Here is a 14,764-nt window from a genome sequence, read left to right on the forward strand (position 1 = left end):
CTTTTTGAGTTCATTTGCATGTCTAAGCTTCCTGATGATGGATTGGCCCATTTCCTGTCACCTGCCAAAAGACCTGCGTATTTCTCGCACGTTACATGTGTGGTCCGTGTGTAATCCGTATTTTTTGCGCACCCATAGACTTGCATTGGCGTACTACGGGCGTAGTACGCTGACAATCGCAGCATGCTGCAATTGGCACGGACCGTAGAATACGGACGAGAAATATACGGCTGTTGGGAGCTACCCCATAGAGAATCATTTGTCCGTGTGTAATGCGTGCTTTTAACGCCTCTCACTCGTCCGTATTCCTCTCTAGTGTGACCCCAGCCTAAAAATGCAGAGCTGGGAGGTAAGTGCTGGTTTCTAGATTTCTATGGCTAAATTTACAAGACCGTATGTTGTATCCGAGTGCTTTTCATTAAAAAAAATTGATAGCACCCAAACCAATGGTATTCAATAGGGCCACTCAGAATTTTCCATAGACCAAATGTCCGTGAAAAAAAAAAAAAAAATCACAGGATGATATGAGACTGATCTATTTGCATCTACGGGTGCACGGAAAGAAAACAGATTCCTTATGCAGCCTACTTTTACAGATATATTGTAATTCTTCAAAAGGAGTTGTCCAGGTTTGGGATGACTACATCTCTAAGTGACTGCAGACTTCTGAATCCTCACAGAGGTGGGAATCACAGACTGTCAGGATTTTCAAGTGATCACAGGTATGCGATTTTCATGACGTGCCAACTGGACGAGATTGGTGAAGCTCAATTCACTTGGATTGTGCGAGGCTGCACACGTTTAGTTGGATTGTATCTGGACGTATGCAAATTCCATATTTGTGCTCATGTTTACCACTCGCTCTCACCACAGCCACCAGAGAATCCTGATAGCATGTAATGTCCACACTGAGAGGATTCAAACTTTCAGCCCAAACCTGGGCAACACCTTTAACATATCTGTGTATCTCCACAGCGTCCAACCCGCAGCGTCCAGATGTTATAGCATAGTGGATGAGATTTTGAGAAATTCCGTGCCCATTATGCATCCAGAGTTTCCCGCGGCTCACCTTCGGAGACAGACGTGTGCCGCGTCTCTACAGATTGCAGCAGGTCTATTTATCTTGCAGAGACGCGAGTCTCCACAAGATAGATCTCACCCAGACAATGTATTGGACGCAGTAAATCCGCATGGTTCAGTGAACACATGCGGAATCACCTACGCTCAATAGCCGGCAGCGCTTTGGACCCAGCGGACATGCGCTGCGTCCAAAGCGCTGCCAATTACTGACTATGTTCACACTAGCGATTAAATCGGACGAATGCAATGCGCTAAAAAAATCGCATTGCAGTCGTCCCTATGTTATTCTATGGTGCTGCTCCCATCATCCTTTTTTTTATCGGATCCGTTCCTCGGACCGAGACAATCGCAGCATGCTGCGATTGTCACCGATTTTCGGATCGGATTCGCCAATGCAAGTCTATGGATGCGATTAAAAATCGCACTGAAAACGCACCACACGTGTGACTTGCGATTAAATCGCAAGACTTCTCCAGGTCAACAGGAAAGCGCATCAGGCATTGGCATTAGATGTCAATTTGATGCTTAGATGCGAATAAAATCGGTTCATCGCCGGAAAATCGGAGGACAGACGGATCCCTGGACAAGAAATCTTTGTGCGATTTCGTACCGTAAAAATCGGACCAATTTTTTAATAGTTGTGTGTGACTCCAGCCTAACTCTAAAAACGGATGATGACACAGGTTGAAACATCGTCCATTTTCTGCATGGAAATCAGATGATTTTTTTTTTTATACACTTTTGTGAACCTAGCCTTAGTTTAAGGCCCCAGTCACACGTGTGTGTTTCACGTAGTATAAAACACCTACATTTTATAGTCTACCGGTGTGTTCACTTTTCCATTTTTTTTTTTTTTGCATGAACTAATTGTCCGCCTAAAAAAATTGAGAAATGTACCTTTTGATACGATTTGACTTTAAGTCAAGTTAGGTCACTGAAAAAAAATGGACAGAACATGAACGTCAACCATGTTGTGGTCTAGTGCTGAATGGTTTTTTTTTGGCCTGGAAACTTTTTTTTTTGTACATGGAAAAAGGATGTTACATTGATGGTAAAAGTGGACACACGGCCCAAAAACAGATGAAAATAAGAAAAAAAATTAGATTTTTTTTATCATAAGCAGAAAAAAAATGAAGTGTGAATGGGGCCACATTTGTGTTTTTATTACTTAATTCAAGGTATCATTTCTTTTCGTACACAGTTGTATTGTAAATTACAGTCACCTACACTTTTCAATACAAACGGTGCTACATATTCCAGCAAAACATGCCAATTTGACAACTTTTTTTTTTTACATGTTTTTAACCCGTCTCTCATAGATGGATCCTGGGCATAAAGGGGTTGATAACTACTTGGACAACCCCTTATTGATCTGAATGTTTGCTCCTGTGAAAATAAAAACACCTATGCTCATTCCAGTGGCCGCCCACTTCTGCTTGACTACTAATAGGTCTGAAGGTGGGGCCAGTGACGCCAGCAATGATTTGGGCTCTGGGTTCACGTGACGGAACCTCATGGGAGCCCCAGAAACGCAAGTGCCAACACTGCTGGAACAATGCCGGCACAGGAGGTGAATATAAGGGCTCGCTCACACTATTGGACAAGTGCAATCTGATAAAAAATGAGACAGTGCAGATCTGGGTGTATTCTCAGCTGTATTTGGCATGCTGAGAATTCACTCCGAAATCTGATGAGGTAGAGAAAAAAAATTGCATGCCATAAGAACCATCAGTATGGAATGTGATTTTTATAGGTACATTATAATTGTGTGATGTAAGAAACTATAAACGGTTCTGTAAATGATTAATTGCTGCTGAGTAAAAAACGGACAGCACACGGATGACAAGAGAGAAAATGGTCCCTTTCTACTAGATGAGAATGAGTCTGATTTTTAAACGCTAGTGTTAATGTACCCTAAGGCTATGTTCACACATTGCTCTTTAGCTGCTTTTTTCTGCAGGCAAAACCTGATCTCTTGGTGGTAAAAAAGCTGCAGACAAAAAGCAGGTTTTGCTGTTTTTTGGCTGCGTTTTTCAGGATCCCAAAGTTCAGCTTTGCTTCCACCATACAAGCATGAACGATACAAGGTGTTATGTCACCACTGCAAGATGTATGTGAAGCCATAACTAGAGTTGAGCGATACCGTCCGATACTTCAAAGTATCGGATCGGAATGGATCGGCCGATCTTTAAAAAAAGTATCGGTATCGCCGATTCCGATACCGGAAGTCCCATTCAAGTCTATGGGACTTCCGGTATCGAAATAAGAAAAACCCTGTTTTTGCCTTGTACAGCCTCTCTGGGGTCTGTACGGGCCTTTCGGGGGGTCTGTGCAGGCTCCGGTGGTCTGTGCCGGCCTGCCGGGGGGCTGTGCCGGCCTGCCGGTGGTCTGTGCAGGCTCCGGTGGGCTGTGCCGGCCTGCCGGGGGGCTGTGCCGGCCTGCCGGTGGTCTGTGCAGGCTCCGGGGGGCTGTGCCGGCCTGCCGGTGGTCTGTGCAGGCTTCGGGGGTCTGTGCAGGCATCGTCCGATGGGACTACAAGTCCCATCGGGCGATGCCTGCTACCATGACAGTGATTGACACATTAGCCAATGATGGGACAGTAGTAGTCCCATCATCCGGCTAATGTGTTAAATGTAAAAAAAAAAAAAAAAAAAAAAAATACTACATGCATGCTACATACATACTACATGCTACATATATACTACATGCTACATACATACTACATGCTACATACATACTACATGCTACATACATACTACATGCATGCTACATACATACTACATGCATGCTACATACATACTACATGCTACATACATACTACATGCTACATACATACTACATATATACTACATACATACTACATACATGCTACATACATACTGCATGCTACATACATACTACATACATACTGCATGCTACATACATACTACATACATACTACATACATACTACATGCATGCTACATACATACTGCATGCTACATACATACTACATACATACTACATACATACTACATACATACTACATGCATGCTATATGCATGCTACATACATGCTACATGCATGCTACATACATACTACATGCTACATACATACTACATACATACTACATACATACTACATGCATGCTACATACATACTACATGCATGCTACATGCATGCTACATACATACTACATGCATGCTACATGCATGCTACATACATACTACATGCTACATACATACCACATACATACTACATACATACTACATGCTACATACATACTACATATATACTACATGCATGCTACATACATACTGCATGCTACATGCATGCTACATACATACTACATACATACTACATACATACCACATATATACTACATACATACAATACATTCATACAATACATACATAGACATACAGTACATATAACATAGAGTAACATACTTACCAATACTTGTCACATTGTTCCCCGAAGCCATTGTCTTTTCTGGAATAAATATTAACATAACAAACCACAAAAATACTCACCCACGATCCGAAGCAGTCCACGAGTGTGTCCCACGACGATCTTGGGTAGAGAACTGCAGCATCAGATGATGCTGCCGTTCTCTACGGGCTGCAGGAATCCAATGACGGAAGGTAGGTATCCTTCCGCACTGTATTCCTCCGCCACTTAAAAAAAAAAAAAGTCCCTAGTCTCACTTTATGCCATTGCTGTGTGGGAATTTCCCACGCAGCAATGGCATAAAGTGAGACTAGGGACTTTTTTTTTTTTAAGTGGCGGAGGAATACAGTGCGGAAGGATACCTACCTTCCGTCATTGGATTCCTGCAGCCCGTAGAGAACGGCAGCATCATCTGATGCTGCAGTTCTCTACCCAAGATCGTCGTGGGACACACTCGTGGACTGCTTCGGATCGTGGGTGAGTATTTTTGTGGTTTGTTATGTTAATATTTATTCCGGAAAAGACAATGGCTTCGGGGAACAATGTGACAAGTATTGGTAAGTATGTTACTCTATGCTATATGTACTGTATGTCTATGTATGTATTGTATGAATGTATTGTATGTATGTAGTATATATGTGGTATGTATGTAGCATGTAGTATGTATGTAGTATGTATGTAGCATGCATGTAGCATGCAGTATGTATGTAGCATGCATGTAGTATATATGTAGTATGTATGTAGCATGCATGTAGTATATATGTAGTATGTATGTAGCATGTAGCATGTATGTAGTATGTATGTAGTATGTATGTGGTATGTATGTAGCATGTAGTATGTATCTAGTATGTATGTAGCATGCATGTAGTATGTATGTAGCATGCATGTAGTATGTATGTAGCATGCATGTAGTATGTATGTAGTATGTATGTAGTATGTAGCATGTATGTAGCATGTAGCATGTATGTAGTATGTAGCATGTAGTATGTATGTAGTATGTATGTAGTATGTATGTAGTATGTATGTGGTATGTATGTAGCATGTAGTATGTATGTAGTATGTATGTGGTATGTATGTAGCATGTAGTATGTATGTAGTATGTATGTAGCATGCATGTAGTATGTATGTATGTAGCATGCATGTAGTATGTATGTAGTATGTATGTAGCATGCAGTATGTATGTAGCATGTATGTAGCATGTATGTAGTATGTATGTAGTATATATGTAGTATGTATGTAGCATGTAGTATGTATGTAGCATGCATGTAGTATATATGTAGTATGTATGTAGCATGTAGTATGTATGTAGCATGCATGTAGTATATATGTAGTATGTATGTAGCATGTAGTATGTATGTAGCATGCATGTAGTATATATGTAGTATGTATGTAGCATGTAGTATGTATGTAGCATGCATGTAGTATATATGTAGTATGTATGTAGCATGTAGTATGTATGTAGTATGTATGTAGTATTTTTTTTTTTTTTTTTTAACATTTAACACATTAGCCGGATGATGGGACTACTACTGTCCCATCATTGGCTAATGTGTCAATCACTGTCATGGTAGCAGGCATCGCCAGATGGGACTTGTAGTCCCATCGGACGATGCTTGCACAGACCCCCGGACATCAGCACAGCCCCCCGGCAGGCCGGCACAGCCCCCCGGCAGGCCGGTACAGACCCCCACAGGGTGCACAGACCACCGGCAGGCCGGCACAGCCCCCCGGCAGGCCGGTACAGACCCCCACAGGGTGCACAGACCACCGGCAGGCCGGCACAGCCCCCCGGCAGGCCGGTACCGACCCCGGGCAGTCCACACAGCCCCCCTGGCAGGCCGGCAGAGACCCCCCGGAAGGCCCGAAATGACGGCGCATCATGATGCGCACACACCGCGCATCATGATGACGTCAGGCCGTCAATCAACTTTGAACTTCCGATTCCGAATTCCGATAATGAAAAAATATCGGAAGTCGGTATCGGAATTCCGATACAGCAAGTATCGGCCGATACCCGATACTTGCGGTATCGGAATGCTCAACACTAGCCATAACACATTTATGGAAAAAAAGGGCAAATTGATCAAATTATTTAGTGGAATAAGATTTTTATGTCTGAAAAAATAGTGACAATTCTGAACAACAAGAGTTCAGGAGTTCATGAAAAAATACACAATTAAAAATGTAACAGCGGGGGGAGGTGAACTGGTCAGGAATAGTTTACCTAAGGGTCCCGTTACCCTATACGATGCACCAGCGATCCCAACAACGATATGGCCTGGTCAGGATCGCTGGTGCGTTGCTATATGATCGCTGGTGAGCTCTCAAACAGGCAGACTCACCAGCGATCAGGACCAGCGAGGATGCTGGTATCCAGGGTAAATAGCGGGTAACTAAGCGCGCACCTTGCATAGTTACCCGCTGTGTACCCTGGATACCAGCGTGCTTGCGTTGGGAGCTGATATCCAGGGTAAATAGCGGGTAACAAAGCGCTTAGTTACCCGCTGTTTACCTTGGATACCAGCTCCCAACGCAAGCACGCTGGTATCCAGGGTACACAGCGGGTAACTATGCAACGTTCGCGCTTAGCTACCCGCTATTTACCCTGGATACCAGCTCCTATCATCCTGCTTACAGCACTGCGAGCTGGCTGATCGTTGGTCTCCCATGATGCATGCTGGCCAGCGGGAGACCAAAGATCAAAAAATGGCCCAGGACATTCCTGCACCATCAGCGATACCCGGCTGGGGGGCCGGTCGCTGATGCATGCCACACACAACGAGATCGCTGGCGAGTCACATAATCGGTGATGCATCAGCGATCTTGCTAGCGATCTCGCTTAGTGTGAAGTACCCCTTAGGCCGGGCTCACATTAGCGTTGTGCTGAGATAATCTTATCAATGTGTCTCTGCTGTGTACTGTGTAATGGCGTGTCTGATCATACCACAGCTCCTGGGTAGGCGGGTGGAGAAAAGAGAGTATACAGACATTACAGCTGATTCTTTCTGTGAGGTAAAATATTTCCCTGTCTGTTTTTAAAAAAGTTTTACCTCAAAGAAAGAATTATTTGAGGTTCCCTGTTGTCCTGTCTGTATTCTCTCTTTTTTCCTCCCCTGCCCAGGAGCTGTGGTATGATCAGTCCATGTCTCTGTACGGTCAGACACGGCCATTACACAGTACACAGCAGGGGCACATTTATAAGATTATCTCAGCACAGGAACATTTTATTTAAATACATCTAATTGTGGAACTTGTTATTATTCCAAGATCTATTGATTAAATGTACTTTGTTCATGGGACAACCACTTTACACTGAACTAATCCTAAAGGCCCCGTCACACTAAGCGACTTACCAGCGATCCCGACACCGATATCAAGGTGTCAGGATCGCTAGTAAGTCGATATGTGATCGCTGGTGAGCTGTCACACAGACAGCTTCACCAGCGATCTGCACAGCGATGCCGAGCGCCCGGCATCGTTGGCCATCGCTGTAAAAAATAGAATCAAAATAAAAAATATAGTTATTCTCACCTTCCGACGTCCCGTTCAGCCATCCTGCCTCTCTCCACGCTCCGGTCCCAGTGATCCTTTGCACGAATGACCGCGAGATGTCACGGTCTCGCGGGAGCGCGAAGTCTCGCGGTCATTCGTGCAAAGGATCACTGGGACCGGAGCGTGGAGAGAGGCAGGATGGCTGAACGGGACGTTGGAAGGTGAGAATAACTATATTTTTTATTTTTTTTTATTATTTTTTACAGCTAATCGCTGGTCTCCCGCCTGTCACACACAGCGATGCGTGCTGGCCAGCGGGAGACCAGCGACCAAAGAAATGTCCAGAGGTTTCTTCCAGCGATCAGCGATACCGGCAGGGGGGCTACTCACTGATCGCTGTCACACACAGCGATCTCGCTGGTGAGATCGCTGTTACGTCACAAAAGTTGTGACTCAGCAGCGATCTCGCTACCGAGATCGCTTAGTGAGACGGGGCCTTAACTGCCATGCTCAGGAAAATCACAAAAATTAATGGCTTTCACATCCTGCTGTACATGCTTTTTTCACTAAAACCGCAGGACAAACTGATGGCAATTTTTGGCTGTTTTTTTGCGCTTAGGCTGGTTTCACACTTGCGTTTTTTTGCGCTGTTTTTTAGCGCAAAAAAAGCATGCTTTTTTTCCCTTTTACATGGGTGCGCATAGGTGCACATACACATGCGTTTGTATGCGCATGCGTTTTTTTGTAGTGTGCGCTCGGGCGCACAAAATGCATCCTGTTGCATTTTTTGTGCATCCGACTTGCCCCCAAAAAACGCATGCACACGCAATGCATTTTTTTACAGCCAAACATCCATTATAGTCTATGGGTGCGCATACGTGCGCAAGGTAATGCGCACGTATGCGCAAAAAAATGCACACATTCCTTTTTTTAAAAAAAAACGTACCAAACCCCGCAAAAAAACGCACACAAACGCATGATGCGTTTTTTATGTGCGTTTGCACTGCGCACGGTGCGCAGCGCAAAAAAACGCAAGTATGAAAGTAGCCTGACTCATTGCTTTTCATGGGTGAAAAAAACCACTGAAAAAAAATGCTGAAAAAAACACTGAAAGCGGTTTTAAAAAAAAAAAAAGCAGAAGTTTTCCAATTCAGTGAGGAACGAGAAAACCCAATGTGTGTGTATGAGATTTTTTTTACTGGTACTGTAAAAAGCAGCTTGATTTGCTTAAAAGATGCAACGTGTGAATATAGCCTAAGTGATTTTATATTCGCGGCGTGGGGGGCAAACATTCAGATCGAGGAGTTGTCCTAGTAATTATTGATTACTAGAGGTGTGCCCGATGCTATCGCCTCGGGAGGGAAGTGTGTGTGTACGTGTGTGTGAATACATGTGTGTGTGTGTGTGTGTGTGTGAATACGTGTATGTGAGTACGTGTGTGTGTGTGTGTGTGTGTGTGTGTGTGTGTGAATACGTGTATGTGAGTACGTGTGTGTGTGTGTGTATGTGTGTGTGTACGTGAATACGTGTGTGTGTGTGAGTGTGTATGCGAGTACAGGCGGCGGTGGGGGGGCGTTCAGCGGCGGCAGGTCCAGTGGTGGATGGGGGTCCTGGCAGCGGCCAGCTGGCAGGAAAGACCGCGGCTTGCGGCCAGTGCACAGGCCGCAAGCCGCGGTCTTTCCTACTGGGTGTAACGGAGGTGGGTGGGAGGGCAGCGGCGGGTCCGGCGGGGGGGTCCTGGTGGCAGCCAGCCGGCAGGAAAGACTGCGGCTTGCGGCCTGTGCACAGGCCGTAAGCCGTGGTCTTTCCTGGTGGCTGTGACGGAGGTGGGTGAACAGGCAGCGGCAGGGGGTCCATCGGCGGCCGGTGCAGCGGGGGGGTCCGGCGGCGGCGGGGGACCCGTTGGTGTCCCGCTGGTGGTCCTGGTACCACCAGCTGGGGCCATATTGGAACACCCATCACTGGGGTATTTCATTATGGCGGTCGGCGTACTTCTGGTCGGCGCGGTGGATTGTGGGATTCGGGGACATCCAGACGGAAGTGGATGACAGACAATTTAAGGTAATTATACATATAGATAGTCCTAATGATCAGAAAATACTTGTGTGAATTTACCCTAATGCTTGACCTATAATTAAACTCATCCTGACTGGACACATTGCTATAAAGACAACCACTATGACTTTATCTCTATATATAAAACTGAATGCGTGTGTGTGTGTATCACCAACCAATCACGAAGCATCTTTCATTTCAACAGAGCTGTTCAAAAGAAGCTGAGCTATGATTGGTTGCTGTGAGCAACAGTTTATCTTGCAACCAGTCACTAAGCATCCCTCATTTCACCAGAGCAGGTTAAAAGAAGCTGAGCTGTGATTGGTTGCTATGAACAAGTTTTCCCACTTGACAACTCAGCAGACACTGATATGGTGGGAGAAATCTAGCATCCCTGGGAACATAAGCTCCCAACCATTGTCTGCCTCCAAGAAAGGAGCAGAGAGCACATGACAGAAATGAATCCCCCCCCCTCCTGTGCCCATATACACATCACACATCCTCCATCATATAGGCACATCTTCCCTCTTAAAGGGATCATTGGTATGGAAGTCAGAGCAAATCCATCCAGCGCTTTGGTATGGACCCCAGACCTCTCTTAAAGAGATCGCCGGTATGGAAGTTAGGACCGTTCTGACCACAGTTTCTCTTAAAGGGATCATTGGTACAGAGCAAATCCACTCTGCGCTTTTGTACTGACCCCAGGCCTCTCTTAAAGGGATCTCCAGTATGGAAGTTGGTACAATTGCCTTCAAATGCTCTGGTACTGACCCCAGGCTCTCTTAAAGGGATCTCCTGTATGGAAGTTAGGGCAAATCCCTCAGCGCTCTGATTCTGACCCCAGGGTTCTATTAAAGGGATCATTGGTATGCAAGTCTGGGCAAATCCACTCAGCGCTCTGGTTCTGATCCCAGGCACTCTTAAAGGGATCCCCGGTATGGAAGTGAGGGCAAATCCACTCTACGCTTTGGTACTGACCCCAGGCCTCTCTTAAAGGGATCTCTGGTATGGAAGTTCTGGTAAATCCCTCAGCGCTCTGATTCTCACCCCAGGCTTCTATTAAAGGGATCATTGGTATGGAAGTCAGGGCAAATCCACGCAGCACTCTGGTTCTGACGCCAGGCCTCTCGGATCCCCGGTATGGAAGTTAGGACCGTTCCACTCAGCGCTCTGGTTCTGAGTTCAGGCTGACGGGATGATGTGGGATATTAGGGCTAGTAGTCCGGTGGCTCTGGCTGACGGGATGATGTGGGATATTAGGAGTAGTAGTCTGGCGGATGTGACAAGATGATGTGGGATATTAGGAGTAGTTGGCCGGTAGCTCTGGCTGATGGGATGATGTGGGATGTTATAGTGAATGTGGCTATGCGGAGTGGGCGGGGCTCTACACTCAGCATTATATAGATACAGAGGGGCAAAAAAGTATTTAGTCAGTCAGCAATAGTGCAAGTTCCACCACTTAAAAAGATGAGAGGCGTCTGTAATTTACATCATAGGTAGACCTCAACTATGGGAGACAAACTGAGAAAAAAAAATCCAGAAAATCACATTGTCTGTTTTTTTTCCTTTTATTTGCATATTATGGTGGAAAATAAGTATTTGGTCAGAAACAAGCAATCAAGATTTCTGGCTCTCACAGACCTGTAACTTCTTCTTTAAGAGTCTCCTCTTTCCTCCACTCATTACCTGTAGTAATGGCACCTGTTTAAACTTGTTATCAGTATAAAAAGACACCTGTGCACACCCTCAAACAGTCTGACTCCAAACTCCACTATGGTGAAGACCAAAGAGCTGTCAAAGGACACCAGAAACAAAATTGTAGCCCTGCACCAGGCTGGGAAGACTGAATCTGCAATAGCCAACCAGATTGGAGTGAAGAAATCAACTGTGGGAGCAATAATTAGAAAATGGAAGACATACAAGACCACTGATAATCTCCCTCGATCTGGTGCTCCACGCAAAATCCCACCCCGTGGGGTCAGAATGATCACAAGAACGGTGAGCAAAAATCCCAGAACCACGCGGGGGGACCTAGTGAATGAACTGCAGAGAGCTGGGACCAATGTAACAAGGCCTACCATAAGTAACACACTACGCCACCATGGACTCAGATCCTGCAGTGCCAGACGTGTCCCACTGCTTAAGCCTGTACATGTCCGGGCCCGTCTGAAGTTTGCTAGAGAGCATTTGGATGATCCAGAGGAGTTTTGGGAGAATGTCCTATGGTCTGATGAAACCGAACTGGAACTGTTTGGTAGAAACACAACTTGTCGTGTTTGGAGGAAAAAGAATACTGAGTTGCATCCAACAAATACCATACCTACTGTAAAGCATGGTGGTGGAAACATCATGCTTTGGGGATGTTTCTCTGCAAAGGGGCCAGGACGACTGATCCGGGTACATGAAAGAATGAATGGGGCCATGTATCGTGAGATTTTGAGTGCAAACCTCCTTCCATCAGCAAGGGCATTGATGATGAAACGTGGCTGGGTCTTTCAACTTGACAATGATCCAAAGCACACCGCCAGGGCAACGAAGGAGTGGCTTCGTAAGAAGCATTTCAAGGTCCTGGAGTGGCCTAGCCAGTCTCCAGATCTCAACCCTACAGAAAACCTTTGGAGGGAGTTGAAAGTCCGTGTTGCCAAGCGAAAAGCCAAAAACATCACTGCTCTAGAGGGGATCTGCATGGAGGAATGGGCCAACATACCAACCACAGTGTGTGGCAACCTTGTGAAGACTTACAGAAAACGTTTGACCTCTGTCATTGCCAACAAAGGATATATCACAAAGTATTGAGATGAAATTTTGTTTCTGACCAAATACTTATTTCCCACCATAATATGCAAATAAAAGGGAAAAAAAACCAGACAATGTGATTTTCTGGATTTTTTTTTTCTCAGTTTGTCTCCCATAGTTGAGGTCTACCTATGATGTAAATTACAGACGCCTCTCATCTTTTTAAGTGGTGGAACTTGCACTATTGCTGACTGACTAAATACTTTTTTGCTCCACTGTATATATATATATAGATATAATCATTACAATTTGTTATAACTAACCGTAGTTAATTACTATGCCCGGGCAGCGCCGGGCTCTTCAGCTAGTTATTAATAATATTAACCTGCAATGCAAAACCCCCGCAATATACGAAGACATATTCATCACTGCTCCTGTCGTTCCACAGATCAGCTCTTGTGACATTAATGAAAACTGATCGGGTTATCAAACATTCCCCCTTTTGAAAAAACAAAAACAAAACTTTCACCCTCCTCTTGACCTTGCAGGTGAAGAAATATGTGGTATTTTGTGAAAATATTGCTGCAAATCGTCCACGTTGCTATTCACTGAATCTGATAATATATGTTTCCAGTTGCATATTCTTGAGATGAGCCTTACACTCGCTGTGCAGGCCCGAGTCCATGATTACCAGTATAATGGCAGGTTCATTATAGGTTTCTATAGATAATGTGCATTGCAGGTGTAACTGGCATGTGAAAGGTTAATAGATCCAGTCATCAGGCAGTGTTACCATTGTTTCATTATCCTCTGCTGTTTGCATCTGCCCTCTATCTGCTTTTCCAGCTCACTGTTCTCAATTATTCTCACTCCCCTCCCCCATCATAGATGGCTCCAGTCTCCATTCTCCTGTGCCAGGAGAGTAGGGAACCCCTCAGCCCCTTCTGTGGGACCACATATCCTAGGTGAGCCGTGGCCCCGGTACTGACTACGCGTCCAGTTCTGCTGTTTTGATTCCTCGACATGACCCATTTTGGACACTCATTGGTTAACACAGATTACAGGCAGCCAAAGCCTAAGATGTTCTGCTGACATCTAGTGGACAGAGAAAGAACTGCTGGTGAAGAAGCTGGAGGCCGCGACTCCTGGAATGGCTGGCGGTAACCAAGGCTGCTACATGCTCTCTACTTCCATTGTTTTCCCACAAAATAGCCATTTTTCCGCACCTGTTGCCACCGTGCAATGAAATCTCCAAATTCCTGAAGCTTTAGGTCGCTCTTAGCCCGCATATGGCTATATTGTTGGAAAAATAAAAAAAGTTATGACTCTGGGAAGAGGGGGAGGAAAAAAACGAAAGCGCAAAAGCGGAAAATTGCAAGGTCACCAATGGGGTTTAATGCCACTGTCAGTCTGTGAAAGCGGCATTTACAGTTCGCGACCTGGTGCGCATGTTCCTCTAATCCCAACGTGCTCCCCTGTGACTCAATTTTGGGGTGCTGATGGGTTGCCATGACAACCAGGGGTCTGTGGAAGAACATGACAGTACCCCTATGAAAGCTGGCGTTTGTAGGACTGCATGATTTTTGCTATACGATGCTGTAGTATGTTATTGCAGTATATAGCACGAGCGATCAGATGATCGCTGGTTCAAGTCCCCTTATGGGACTACAAAAAACATCAAAAATTAAAAACAATGTTTTTAAAAATATGGAAAAAATACAAATATAATGGTTCGAATCACTCCCCTTTTACTCCATTAAAAATAAAGAATTTTTTTTTAAAAAAAAGTACACATATGTGGTATCTCCACTCCAGTAGAAGTCAGATCTATCAAAAAATAAAACTATGTAACCAATTGGTTTTAATGTCCTAACAAGAAAAAAAAACTCCAGAATTGCTGTTTTTCATCCACGCCAACACCTGAAAAAAAAATGGCGGCAAACAAAACATCATATCTACTTCAAAATGTCATC

The sequence above is a fragment of the Dendrobates tinctorius genome, unplaced genomic scaffold, assembly GCF_039654945.1.
Source record: "Dendrobates tinctorius isolate UK_male_01 unplaced genomic scaffold, ASM3965494v1 ptg000145l, whole genome shotgun sequence".
Classification (NCBI taxonomy): domain Eukaryota; kingdom Metazoa; phylum Chordata; class Amphibia; order Anura; family Dendrobatidae; genus Dendrobates; species Dendrobates tinctorius.